At 31.0% G+C, this 16,422-nt stretch overlaps 1 long non-coding RNA gene across 1 annotated transcript; it reads right to left on the reverse strand.

Moving 5' to 3' along the window:
* Positions 1-6,059: 6,059 nt before the first annotated feature.
* LOC126927451 (uncharacterized) lies at positions 6,060-9,258 on the reverse strand. Its single transcript, XR_007715494.1, has 4 exons — positions 9,133-9,258; positions 8,412-8,471; positions 7,300-7,359; positions 6,060-6,307 (listed from the first exon to the last, which is right to left on the reverse strand). It is a non-coding gene; the product is annotated as an uncharacterized LOC126927451 (long non-coding RNA).
* Between the last annotated feature and the right edge of the window lie 7,164 nt (positions 9,259-16,422).

Here is a 16,422-nt window from a genome sequence, read left to right on the forward strand (position 1 = left end):
ATAAAATATACACGATTTAATATATAGCAAATATGGACATATAAATCTACAAGGAGCAAAATATATCCCATATTGTCAAATAAAACCAAATTGTGAAAAGATCATCAGGACACGACGCCAACGAAGGTGCCACTGTGCCTATTTGGATGGAAAACCGTCACTTCAGCATCATCCTTCGCACATATTCACACACGCACGTCGATCACGTCATCTCGTACCATTCACATATCTTCTTCCTCTTGCGCTAAAACAAATTCACAAGTTTAAGGGAACAAACAACATGCGAAACGAGATAGAATACTAAAAACACATACTCACACAGTTCGCACAGGCGCGGACGCTTTTGTGTCTATCACTCAACATAACCTGTAATCATCAAAATCCACGTTCTCTCATGGAAACTCTAAAAACCTGCAGCATTGCGATTCCCACCGGAACGAACTGTCACGTGACTGTCATCCCATTGGGGATGTCATTATAAAAAGCGTAGCGACACAATTCAAATCGGAGTAATCGTTACCAGTTGAATAAAAGAGTAAGGGAGTAATTGTTAGCGGGTCAGTTGAATAAAGGAATAGAAGAGAGTAATTGTTAGCGTTCGGGAGAATTTAGCGAAAAATAAAGAAGAGTCAGATTAATTGTTAGCGTTAGCGTTAGCGATTAATTGTTAGGGGTTCAGTTAGAACAATCAGAGTAATTGTGAAAAGAGAGTAACTGCCATTAGTTGGTTCAGTTAGAATATAGTCAGAGAAATTGTTAGCGTTCGGGAGAATTTAACGAAATAAAAGAAGAGTAATTCAGTTAGAATAAAGAAATAGGATAGAGCAATTGTGATTAGTTGGTTCAGGATAATTTAGCGAAAATAAGGAGAGTAATTGTTAGTCGTTCAATTGAATTTGAGTGAGTCTGATATCAGTTCGTTCAGTTGATTTAATTAGAATTTAAGTTAGGATTAGAGAATAATTGTTCGTTCCAGTTCGAGTTTAAGAATTACGAGATATAAATGTTATTAGTCAGTTCGAATTATAAAATAATTGTTATTAGTCAGTTAGAATTAAAACAATAGTTGGCTCAAGTTTTTGTGTTAGAATTTCGAATTGTTAAACACGTCCGGACACACTGTTGTTTACACTGTTCAAATTAAGTAAAGATTAAAACGAAAAATTATAGAAGTGTCAATCTTTGTAAAACCGGAATCACCCCAGCGGCCTGCCCGTTCATCAGCGGAGACCAACGTCAGGTGAGTCAACTTTAATTATTATTAATAATTAATAATTGAAATAATAAATAATATCAATGATTAGTATAATTCGTCATTAATTCCGCCTGTAATAATTATTTATAATATAATTGTTTATTCCAAACAATCCTCTCCCGTGCTAGTATTCCTGCGCATAGCAGGTTAGCCGAAACGTGGAGATTGTTGACCAGTGGCCTAAACTCCGGTCAACGCTACATAATCTAACAAGAAATATCTAATTGAAACAGTCCTTAGACTGTTTCTGGTGGCAGCGACTACTACATTGTTTAAAATTTCAAAATTTGGATAGCGAAACGTAACAGCGTCATATAGTAATGCAATATAACGTTATACGTTATAACGTAACAGTATATGACGTTATTCGTCATGTAGTGATGCAATATGTAGTCATACGTTATAGCGTAATTCTCTATAACGTTATACGTTACAATGTAATAGTATATGACGTTATGCGTCATATAGTGATACAATATAACGTTATAAGTGATATAGTGTTGCAATATAACGTTATACCTTATAACGTAATAGTATATAACGTTATACGTCATATAGTGATGCAGCACAACGTTATAGGTTATAACGTAATAGTATATGACGTTATACGTCATATAGTGGTGCAATAATACATTATACGTCATATAGTGATGGAATATAGCGTTATACGTTATAACGTAATAGTATATAAGGTTACACTTCATATAGTGATGCAATATAACGTTATAAGTTATAGCGTAATAGTATAAACGTTATACGTCTTATAGTGATGCAATAATACGTTATACGTTATAACGTAATAGTATATATCGTTATACGTCATATAGTGATGCATTATTACGTTATAAGTGATATAGTGATGCAATATATCGTTATACCTTATAGCGTAATAGTATACAACGTTATACGTCATATAGTAATGCAATATAACGTTATAAGTTATAACGTAATAGTATAAACGTTATACGTCATATAGTGTTGCAATAATACGTTATACGTCATATAGAGATGCAATATAACGTTATACGTTATAACGTAACAGTATATGACGTTATACGTGATATAGTGATGCAATATAACGTTGTAAGTTATAACGTAATAGTATAAAAGGTATACATCATATGGTGATGCAATATAACGTAATACGTTATACCATAATAGTATAAAACGTTTTGCGTTATGACGTAATAGTATAAAATGTTACACGACGTAACGAAAAGGTATATAGCGTTATACGTCATATGGTGATGCGATATAAATTTATTCGCTATAACGTAACAGTATATAACGTTATACGTCATATAGTGATGCGATATAATGTTATACGTTGTAACGTAATAGTATGTAACGTTATACGTCATAGCGTAATAGTATATAGCGTTATACGGCATAACGTAATAGTATATAACATTATACGACATAACGTAATAGTATACAAGGTTATACATCATATAGTGATGCAATATAACGTTATACCCTGTAACGTAATAGTATAAAACGTCACACGACATAACGTAATAGTATATAACGTTAAACGTCATTAAGTGCTGCAATATAACGTTATGCCTTATAGCCTAATAGTATACAACGTTATACGACATAACGTAATAGTATATAACGTTATACGTTATAACGTAATAGTATATAACGTTATACGTTATAACGTAATAGTATATAACGTTATACGTTATAACGTAATATTATATAACGTTATACGTTATAACGTAATAGTATGTCGGAGATGTAGAAACATCGATCCTTTCTTTTGGAAGATTTCTCAATACTTGTGCTCGGGGTGACATAACTGGTCGCCGAACGTAGCCACGGTTACGGGATGATCGAAATGTTTTACAAAGGAGTTTCCAGTGTTAACGGATACGCTGTATAAACAATCAAGTCTTGATCAGGAGCAATGCTGGTTTATGTGGAACTGCCCTGTTACGGCGCTTGGGAATTTGTTGATATTCCCGATCGATATGTATTTGATATATGTAACTGTATCTGTCTTTTATTTTGCAATCTCCTTGGAGAGTTTACTGTCATCGTCTTGGGGTTAGTCTTAGAGAAACCCTGTGCCTGAGTGAACGTGTCAGTGTGCTATCAAAAATATATTAAAACGTACAGAAAGTTTCCCGTTGACCGTGGATCGTTACAGAACCCAAGAATATTATTAAAAGCATTTGATTACTTATTTTTTGTTATCTTAGTTAACCGTTAAACTAATTATTTATCAAACTTTGTAAAGAAATGTAATTTTATGTAAATACCACCTTTATTGAACATCATGATGGCAAATGCTAACGAAGAATTGTCTCGCGCTCGAAATCCAAGCGACAATTCGTCATCAGAAGTGGGATACGTGCCGTTTATTACTATGCAAGAGCATTTGACTGTCATGCGAGAGTTGATTCAGACGCTAGTGCAAAAACCGAAAGAAGAACCTAAAAATTTATCGCTTCCGCGCTTTAATCCTGAAATTGCGGGTTCTGACTCAGCTGCATGGTGTGCAGTTGTTAATTTGTATATGAAAGAGAATCCTTTACAAGGCAGTGCGTTGTTTTCTGCTTTAAGTAGCGCACTGGAAGGATCAGCAGCACAATGGCTCACGCAAGTGCTAGTAGGTAGAGAAGTTACCTGGACAAAATTTAAAGACCTTTTTATTGCGCGTTTTGGTGCAAGAGAAACAGCAACTTCGGCGTTAATGAAAATGTCCAACGAAAAACCACTGAAGGATGAAACCTTGGGAGCATTTGGAATTCGTCTTCGCTCTCTCTTGAAAGCGAGGTGGGAAAATTCAACTATGGCTGAGGTGATCAATGCTACTGTCCTTTTCCAATTGGTTTCGCAAGATCAACGAATTGAGCGAATAGCACTTACGATTGATATCAAGACAGAGGATCAATTTCTAAGTGAAATGAGAGCATTCTCCTTTGCGAAGAAGAGGTCAGTGTTTTCGTCGGATAACACTTCTGCGGCTCCTGAAGCAAAACGATATAAGATTTCTGATTTCTACCGCAAGAAATGTCATTACTGTGGTAACTACGGTCATAAAGTAGTGGATTGTCAGAGAAGAATAAAATTTGGAAAGCAGAAGAACATACAGAACTCGGAGGACATCATCAAAAGTGACATGCTTTAAGTGTCGCGAGGAGGGACATATTGCGCCTTATTGTCCGCTGTTGCGGAAGGGGAAAAATAACAGTAATACACCAAAGGGAAGCAATGATTATAATAATGAGCGTCGGGTCGACTTCTGTGTTACGGAAACTTCAATGGGTAGATTAACTCATCTGGGTGAGTCGTTTCCATTTTATTTTGATTCTGGAGCAGAGTGTTCGCTGATTAAAGAATCTGTGGCTTTGAAATTTTCCGGTAAAAGAGAGACGAATGTAGTAGTGGTGCGAGGAATAGGAAATACTACCATTAAGAGTACTTTACAAATTTTGTCTGCTGTGTGTATTAACGAATTTACGTTGGAGATAGTTTTCCATATCCTTGCTGATAAATATTTAAAATATGACATAATGATTGGTCGTGAAATTTTGAGCCGGGGTTTTGATATAAAAATCACTCAAAATAGTGTTGCTATTAGTAGAACAAAAGTAATTAATGTGTGTAATAAAGACACTAAAAATGAGATTAATATTAATGATGTTGATACTGAAGTTATAGGAGAAGATAAAAGCCGATTAATATCTGTTCTAGGAAAATTTAAAGATTCTTTCATTACGGGTTTTCCACGTGTTCGAGTGAATACGGGTCAAATGGAGATGCGATTGATTGATCCTAATGTCACAGTACAAAGAAGTCCTTATAGACTTAGTGAGGTAGAGCGTAGGCTTGTTCGTGAAAGAATAAACAAATTAATGGAAGCCGAAATTATTCGGCCCAGTAATTCTCCTGTTGCCAGCCCTATATTACTTGTTAAAAAGAAAGATGGCTCAGGTAGAATATGTGTAGACTACCGGGAGTTAAATAAAAATACGGTTAAATAAAAATACGACAATTCGACAAGTATATAACGTTATTCGTCATATAGTGATGCGATATAACGTTATACCTTATAACATAATAGTATATAACGTTATACGTTATAACGTAATAGTATATAACGTTATACGTCATATAGTTATGCGATATAACGTTATACGTCATATAGTGATGCAATATAATGTTATACATTATAACGTAATAGTGTATATCGTTATGCGACATAACGTAATAGTATATGAAGTTATACGTCATATAGTGGTGCAGTGTAAAGTTAATCCTCCATAACGTAATAGTATATAATGTTATACGTCATATATTCATGCAATATACCTTTATTCGTTATAAGGTAATAGTCTATAACGTTATACGTCATATCGTTATATTATATAACGTCATACCTCATATATTGATGCGATATAACGTTATACGTTATAACGTAATAGTATATATCGTTATACGTCATATAATGTTGCAATATAACGTTGTACCTTATAACTTAATGGTATATGACGCTATACCTTATAGCGTAATGTCATATAACGTTATACGACATATAGTGGTGCGATATAACGTTATACGTCATATAGTGATGCAATATAACGTTATACATTATAACATAATAGGATGTAACGTTATGCGACATAACGTAATAGTATATAACGTTATACGTGCTATAGTGATGGAATATAACGTTATACATTATAACGTAATAGTATATAACTTTATACGCCATATAGTGATGCAATATAACGTTATTGCTCCATAATGCCATAGTGTATAATGTTATACTTCCTACAGTGATGCAATATAACGTTATACGTCATATTGTGATGCAATATAACGCTATAGGTCCTATAGTGATGCGATATAACGTTATACGTTATAACGTAATAATATATAACGTTATACATCATATAGTGATGCCTTATAACGTTATTCGTTATAACGTAATAGTATATAACGTTATACTTCATATAGTGATGCAATTTAACGTTATACGTCATATAGTGATGCGATATAACGTTATACGTGATAACGTAATAGTATATTACGTTATACCTCATATAGTGATGCGATATAACGTTATACCATATACCTTAATAGTATATGACGCTATACCTTATAACGTAATAGTATATAACGTTATACGACATATAGTTATGCGATATAACGTTATACGTTATAGCGTAATAATATATAACGTTATACGTCATATAGTGATGCCTTATAACGTTATTCGTTATAACGTAATAGTATATAACGTTATATTTCATATAGTGATGCAATATAACGATACACGTACTATAGTGATGGAATATAACGTTATACATTATATCGTAATGGTATATAACTTTATACGCTACATAGTGATGCGATATAACGTTATACCTTATAACGTAATTCTATATAACGTTAAACGTCATATAGTGATGCAATATATCGTTATACGTCATAACGTAATAGTATATAACATTATTCGTCATATAGTGGTGCAATATAAGGTTAGTCCTCCATAAAGCAATAATATATAACGTTATACGTCATATATTGATGCAATATTCCGTTATTCGTTATAACGTAATAGTATAAAAGGTTATACGTCATATCGTAATAGTATATAACGTTGTACGTCACATAGTGATGCAATATAACGTTATACATTATAACGTAATAGTGTATATCGTTATGCGACATAACGTAATAGTATATAACGTTATACGTGCTATAGTGATGGAATATAACGTTATACATTATAACGTAATAGTATATAACTTTATACGCCATATAGTGATGCAATATAACGTTATTGCTCCATAATGCCATAGTGTATAATGTTATACTTCCTACAGTGATGCAATATAACGTTATATGTCATATTGTGATGCAATATAACGCTATAGGTCCTATAGTGATGCGATATAACGTTATACGTTATAACGTAATAATATATAACGTTATATATCATATAGTGATGCCTTATAACGTTATTCGTTATAACGTAATAGTATATAACGTTATACTTCATATAGTGATGCAATTTAACGTTATACGTCATATAGTGATGCGATATAACGTTATACGTGATAACGTAATAGTATATTACGTTATACCTCATATAGTGATGCGATATAACGTTATACCATATACCTTAATAGTATATGACGCTATACCTTCTAACGTAATAGTATATAACGTTATACTTCATATAGTGATGCAATATAACGTTATACGTCATATTGTGATGCAATATAGCGCTATAGGTCCTATAGTGATGCGATATAACGTTATACGTTATAACGTAATAATATATAACGTTATACGTCATATAGTGATGCCTTATAACGTTATTCGTTATAACGTAATAGTATATAACGTTATATTTCATATAGTGATGCAATATAACGATACACGTATTATAGTGATGGAATATAACGTTATACATTATATCGTAATGGTATATAACTTTATACGCTACATAGTGATGCGATATAACGTTATACCTTATAACGTAATTCTATATAACGTTAAACGTCATATAGTGATGCAATATATCGTTATACGTCATAACGTAATAGTATATAACGTTATTCGTCATATAGTGGTGCAATATAAGGTTAGTCCTCCATAAAGCAATAATATATAACGTTATACGTCATATATTGATGCAATATTCCGTTATTCGTTATAACGTAATAGTATAAAAGGTTATACGTCATATCGTAATAGTATATAACGTTGTACGTCACATAGTGATGCAATATAACGTTATACATTATAACGTAATAGTGTATATCGTTATGCGACATAACGTAATAGTATATAACGTTATACGTGCTATAGTGATGGAATATAACGTTATACATTATAACGTAATAGTATATAACTTTATACGCCATATAGTGATGCAATATAACGTTATTGCTCCATAATGCCATAGTGTATAATGTTATACTTCCTACAGTGATGCAATATAACGTTATATGTCATATTGTGATGCAATATAACGCTATAGGTCCTATAGTGATGCGATATAACGTTATACGTTATAACGTAATAATATATAACGTTATATATCATATAGTGATGCCTTATAACGTTATTCGTTATAACGTAATAGTATATAACGTTATACTTCATATAGTGATGCAATTTAACGTTATACGTCATATAGTGATGCGATATAACGTTATACGTGATAACGTAATAGTATATTACGTTATACCTCATATAGTGATGCGATATAACGTTATACCATATACCTTAATAGTATATGACGCTATACCTTCTAACGTAATAGTATATAACGTTATACTTCATATAGTGATGCAATATAACGTTATACGTCATATTGTGATGCAATATAGCGCTATAGGTCCTATAGTGATGCGATATAACGTTATACGTTATAACGTAATAATATATAACGTTATACGTCATATAGTGATGCCTTATAACGTTATTCGTTATAACGTAATAGTATATAACGTTATATTTCATATAGTGATGCAATATAACGATACACGTATTATAGTGATGGAATATAACGTTATACATTATATCGTAATGGTATATAACTTTATACGCTACATAGTGATGCGATATAACGTTATACCTTATAACGTAATTCTATATAACGTTAAACGTCATATAGTGATGCAATATATCGTTATACGTCATAACGTAATAGTATATAACGTTATTCGTCATATAGTGGTGCAATATAAGGTTAGTCCTCCATAAAGCAATAATATATAACGTTATACGTCATATATTGATGCAATATTCCGTTATTCGTTATAACGTAATAGTATAAAAGGTTATACGTCATATCGTAATAGTATATAACGTTGTACGTCACATAGTGATGCAATATAACGTTACACGTCATAACGTAACAGTATATAACATTATTCGTCATATAGTGATGCGATATAACGTTATACGTTATAACGTAATACTATATAACGTTATACATTATACCGTCATACGATATAACGTTATCCGTTATAACGTAATAGTATATAACGTTATACGTGATATGGTGATGCAATATAACCTTATACGTCATAACGTAATAATACATAACATTCTTTGTCATATAGTGATGCGATATATCGTTATACGTTATAACGTAATAGTATATAACATTATACGCTATATAGTGATGCGACATAACGATAGACGTGATAACGTAATAGTATATAACGTTATACATCAATGTCGTCATGCGATATAACTTTATTCGTTATAACGTAATAGTATATAAAGTTATACGTCATATAGTGATGCAATATAACGACATACGTCCTATAGTGATGAAATATAACGTTATACGTTATATCGTAATAGTATATAACGTTATACGTCATATAGTGATGCAATTTAACGTTATACCTTATAACGTAATAGTATATAACGTTATACGTCTTTACGTAATAGTATATAACATTATACGTCATATAGTGATGCAATATACCGTTATTCGTTATAACGTAATAGTATAAAACGTTATACGTCATAACGTAATAGTATATTACATTATTCGTCATATAGTGGTGCGATATAAGGTTATACGTTATACGTTATATAGTGGTGCAATATAACGTTATTCCTCCATAACGTAATAATATATAACGTCATGCGACATATATTGATGCAATATAACGTTATCCGTTATAACGTAATAGTATATAACGTTATACGTGATATGGTGATGCAATATAACCTTATACGTCATAACGTAATAATACATAACATTCTTTGTCATATAGTGATGCGATATATCGTTATACGTTATAACGTAATAGTATATAACATTATACGCTATATAGTGATGCGACATAACGATAGACGTGATAACGTAATAGTATATAACGTTATACATCAATGTCGTCATGCGATATAACTTTATTCGTTATAACGTAATAGTATATAAAGTTATACGTCATATAGTGATCCAATATAACGACATACGTCCTATAGTGATGAAATATAACGTTATACGTTATATCGTAATAGTATATAACGTTATACGTCCATATAGTGATGCAATTTAACGTTATACCTTATAACGTAATAGTATATAACGTTGTACGTCTTTACGTAATAGTATATAACATTATACGTCATGTAGTGATGGAATATATCGTTATACGTTTATAACGCAATACTATTTAACGTTATACGTCATATAGTGCTGAAACATAACATTATACCTTATAACGTAATATATCTAACGTTATACGTCATATATTGATGCAATATATCGTTATACGGCATATATTGATGCAATATATCGTTATTCGATTTAACGTAATAGTATATAACGCTATACGTCTTATAGTGATGCAATATAACGATATACATTATAACGTTATAGTATATAGCGTTATGCGTCGTATAGTGGTGCTATATAACATTATGTGCCCTATAGTGGTGCAATATAACGTTAGTCCTTCATAATCTAATAGTGTATAACGTTATACTTCATATAGTGATGCAATATAACGTTATTCGATTTAACGTAATAGTATAGAACGTTATACGTCGTATAGTGGTGCAATATAACGTTATTCCTTCACAATGAAATAGTATATATCGTTATACTTCATATAGTGATGCAATATAACGTTGTAAGTCCAATAGTGATGCAATATAACGTTATACGTTATATCGTAATAGTATATAACATTATACGTGATAGCGCAATAGTATATAGCGTTATACGTCATGTAGTGATGCAATATAACGTTATTCGATTTAACGTAATAGTATAGAACGTTATACGTCGTATAGTGGTGCAATATAACGTTATTCCTTCACAATGAAATAGTATATATCGTTATACTTCATATAGTGATCCAATATAACGACATACGTCCTATAGTGACGCAATATAACGTTATACATTATAACGTAATAATATATAGCGTTATGCGTCATATAGTGGTGCTATATAACGTTATATGTCCTATAGTGGTGCGATATAACGTTAGTCCTTCATAATGTAATAGTATATAACGTTATACTTCATATAGTGATGCAATATAATGTTACAAGTTGTAACGTAATAGTGTCAACGTTATACGTCATGATGCAGTATAACGTGATAAGTGATATAGTGATGCAATATAACGTTATGCGTTATAACGTAATAGTAGAAATCGTTATACGATATAAGCTAATTCTCTATAACGCAATACGTTATAACGTAATAGTTCATAACGTTATACGTCATAGAGGAATACTATATAACGTCATAGGTCACATAGTGATGCAATATACCGTTATATCTTATAACGTAATAGTATATAACGTTATGCGTCATAAAGTGATGCAATATATCGTCATACGTCATAAAGTGATGCAATATAACATTATACATCATATAGTGTTACACGTCATAACGTAATGGTATATAACGTGATACATCATATAGTGATGCTATATAACGTTATACGCTATAAACGTAGTAGTATATACGTTATACGTCCATATAGTGATGCAATATAACGTTTTGCGTTATAACGTAACAGTATATAACGTTATACGTCACATAGTGATGCAATATATCGTTATACCTTATAACGTAATAGTATATGACGTTATACGTTTTAACGTAATAGTATATAACGCTATACGTTATAAAGTAATAGTATATAACGCTATACGTCATATACAGATTCAGTATAACGTTATACGTTATAACGTAACAGTGTATATCGTTATACGTAATATTGTGACGAATTATATCGTTATCCGTTATAACGTAATAGTATAAACATTATACGTCATAAAGTGATGCAATATAACGTTATACGTTATAACGTAACAGAATATGACGTTATACGTCAAATAGTGATGCAATATGCAGTCATACGTTATAACGTAATACTCTATAACGTTATAGGTTATAATGTAATAGTATATAACGTTGTACGTCATATAGTGATGCAATATAACGTTATGCATTATAACGTAATAGTATATAACGTTATACGTCACAAAGTGATGCAATATATCGTTATAACTTATGACGTAATAGTATATATTGTTGTACGTCATACAGTGATGCAGTATAACGTTATAGTTTATAACGTAATAGTATATGTCGTTATGCGTCATATAGTGATGTAATATAACGTTATACGTCCTATAGAAATGCAATATATCGTTCTACTTCATATCGTAATAGTATATAACACTATACGTCATATAGTGATTGGATATAACGTTATACGTCCTATAGTGATTCACTATAAAGTTATACGTCATATAGTGTGTCGATATATAGTCATTTCTTCATAATGTAATTGTATGTAACGTTATACGTCATATAGTGTTGCAATATAACGTTATACGTTATAACGTAATATTATATAACGTTGTACGTTATAACGTAATAGTATATAATGTTATACGTCATTTAGTAATGCAATATAACGTCATACGTCATATAGTGATGGAATATATCGTTATACGTTATACAGTGATGCAATATATCGTTATACGTTATAACGTAATAGTATATAACGTTATGCGTCATAACGTAATGGTGTATAACGTTATACCTCATATAGTGATGCAATGTATCGTTACACGTTATAACGTTACAGTATATAACGTTACACGTCATATAGTGATGCAATATAACGTTATACGTCCTATAGTAATGCAATATAACGTTATACGTTATAACGTAATAGTATATAACATTATACGTGATAGCGCAATAGTATATAGCGTTATACATCATATAGTGAAGCAATATAACGTTATACGTCATATAGTGATGCAACAAAACTGTATAGATTATTACATAATATTATATGACGTTATACGCCATAACGTAATAGTACATAACATTATACGTGATAGCGCAATAGTATATAGCGTTATACGTCATATAATTATGCAATATATCGTTATACGTCATGTAGTGATGCAATATAATGTTATACGTCCTATAGTGATGCGATATAACCTTATGCGTTATAACGTAGTAGAATATGACTTTATACGTCATATAGTGGTGCAATATAACGTTACATGGCCTACAGTGGTGCAATATAAAGTTATTCCTTCATACTGTAATAGTATAAATCGCTATACTTCATATAGTGATGCAATAAAACGTTATACGTCCTACAGTAATGCAATATAACGTTATACATTATAACGTAATAGTATATAACGTTATACGTCGTATAGTTGTGCAATCTAACGTTAAACCTTATAACGTAATAGTATATAACGCTATACTTCATAACGTAATAGTATGTAAGGTTATGCGTCAAATAGTGATGCTATATAACGCTATACATTATTACGTAATAGCATATGACGTTATACGTCATAACGTAATAGTACATAACATTATACGTGATAGCGGAATTGTATGTAGCGTTATACACTCATATAGTGACGCAATATATCGTTATACGTCATAACGTAATAGTATATAACGTTATGCGTTATATGGCAATAGTATATAACAGTTTACGTCATATATTGATGCAATATATCGTTAGCCGACATACAGTGCTGCAATTTAACGTTATACGTCATATAATGATGCAATATATCGTTCTACGTCTTATAGTGATGCAATATAACGTTATAAGACCTATAGTGATGCAATATAACGTTATACGTTATAACGTAATAGTATATAACGTTATACGTCATATAGTGGTGCAATATAACGTTATATGTTCTATAGTGGTTCATTATAAAGTTATTCCTTCATAATGTAATAGAATATAACGTTGTACTTCATATAGTGATGCAATATAACGTTATACGTCCTATAGTGATGCACTATAACGATTTACATTATAACGAAATAGTATATAGCGTTATGATTCGTATAGTGGTGCTATATAACATTATATGCCCTATAGTGGTGCAATATAACGTTAGTCCTTCATAATCTAAAAGTATATAACGTTATACTTCATATAGTAATGCAATATAACGTTATACGTCCTTTAGTGTTGGAATATACCGTTATAAGTCCAATAGTGATGCAATATAACGTTAGTCCTTCATAATGTAATAGTATATAACGTTATACTTCATGTAGTGTTGCAATAAAACGATATACATTATAACGTAATAGTATATAGCGTTATGCGTCGTATAGTGGTGCTATATAATATTATATGCCCTATAGTGGTGCAGTATAACGTTAGTCCTTCATAATCTATTAGTATATAACGTTATACTTCATATAGTGATGCAATATAACGTTATACGTCCTTTAGTGTTGGAAAATACCGTTATAAGTCCAATAGTGATGCAATATACCGTTATACGGTATAACGTAATAGTATCTAACGTTATACGTCATATATTCATGCAATATATCGTTATTCGATTTAACGTAATAGTATAAAACGTTATACGTCGTAAAGTGGTGCAATATAACGTTATATGTCCCATGGTGGTGCAATATAAAGTTATTCCTTCAGAATGAAATAGTATATAACGTTATACTTCATATAGAGATGCAATATAACGTTATACGTTATAACGTAATAGTACATAACATTATACGTGATAGCTCAATAGTATATAGCGTTATACGTCATATAGTGATGCAATATATCGTTTTACGTCATATAGTAATGCAATATAACGTTATACGTCACATGGTGATGCAATATAACCTTATACGTTATAACGTAGTAGTATATAACTTTATAGGTCATATAGTGTTGCAATATAACGTTACATGTCCTATAGTGGTGCAGTATAAAGTTATTCCTTCATTCTCTAATAGTATATATCGTTATACTTCATATAGTGATGCAATATAACGTTATAAGTCCAATAATGATGCAATATAACGTTATACGTCATATAGTGATGCAATATACCGTTGTACGTCATATAGTGATGCAATATAACGTTATACGTCCTATAGTGACGCAATATAACGTTATACATTATAACGTAATAGTATATAATGTTATACGTCGTTTAGTGGTGCAATATAACGTTAAACATTATAACGTACTAGTATATAACATTATACGTGATAGCGCAATAGTATATAGCGTTATACGTCATATAGTGATGCAATATAACGTTATACGTCATATAGTGATGCAATATATCGTTTAACGTCATATAGTGATGCAATATAACGTTATACGTCATATAGTGATGCAATATATCGTTTAACGTCATATAGTGATGCAATATAACGTTATACGTCACATGGTGATGCAATATAACCTCATACGTTATAACGTAGTAGTATATAACTTCATAGGTCATATAGTGTTGCAATATAACGTTACATGTCCTATAGTGGTGCAGTATAAAGTTATTCCTTCATACTGTAATAGTATATATCGTTATACTTCATATAGTGATGCAATATAACGTTATACGGTATAACGTAATAGTATCTAACGTTATACGTCATATATTCATGCAATATATCGTTATTCGATTTAACGTAATAGTATATAACGTTATACGTCGTAAAGTGGTGCAATATAACGTTATATGTCATATGGTGGTGCAATATAACGTTATTCCTTCATAATGAAATAGTATATAACGTTATACTTCATATAGTGATGCAATATATCGTTGTAAGTCCAATAGTGATGCAATATAATGTTATACGTTATAACGTAATAGTATATAACATTATACGTGATAGCGCAATAGTATATAGCGTTATACGTCATATAGTGAAGCAATATAGCGTTATACGTCATATAGGTATGCAATAAAACGGTATACATTATTACGTAATAGTATATGACGTTATACGTCATAACGTAATAGTACATAACATTATACGTGATAGCTCAATAGTATATAGCGTTATACGTCATATAGTGATGCAATATATCGTTATACGTCATATAGTGATGCAATATAACGTTATACGTCCTATAGTGACGCAATATAACGTTATACATTATAACGTAATAGTATATAATGTTATACGTCGTTTAGTGGTGCAATATAACGTTATAAGTGCCATAGTGATGCACTATAACGTTATGCGTTATAACGTAATAGTATATAACGTTATACGACACATAGTGATCCAATATGTCGTTATACCTTATAACGTAATAGTATATAACGTTATACGTTATAACGTAATAGTATATAACGCTATACGTCATATAGAGATGCAATATATC

The sequence above is a fragment of the Bombus affinis genome, unplaced genomic scaffold (assembly GCF_024516045.1).
Source record: "Bombus affinis isolate iyBomAffi1 unplaced genomic scaffold, iyBomAffi1.2 ctg00000115.1, whole genome shotgun sequence".
Taxonomy (NCBI): Eukaryota; Metazoa; Arthropoda; class Insecta; order Hymenoptera; family Apidae; genus Bombus; species Bombus affinis.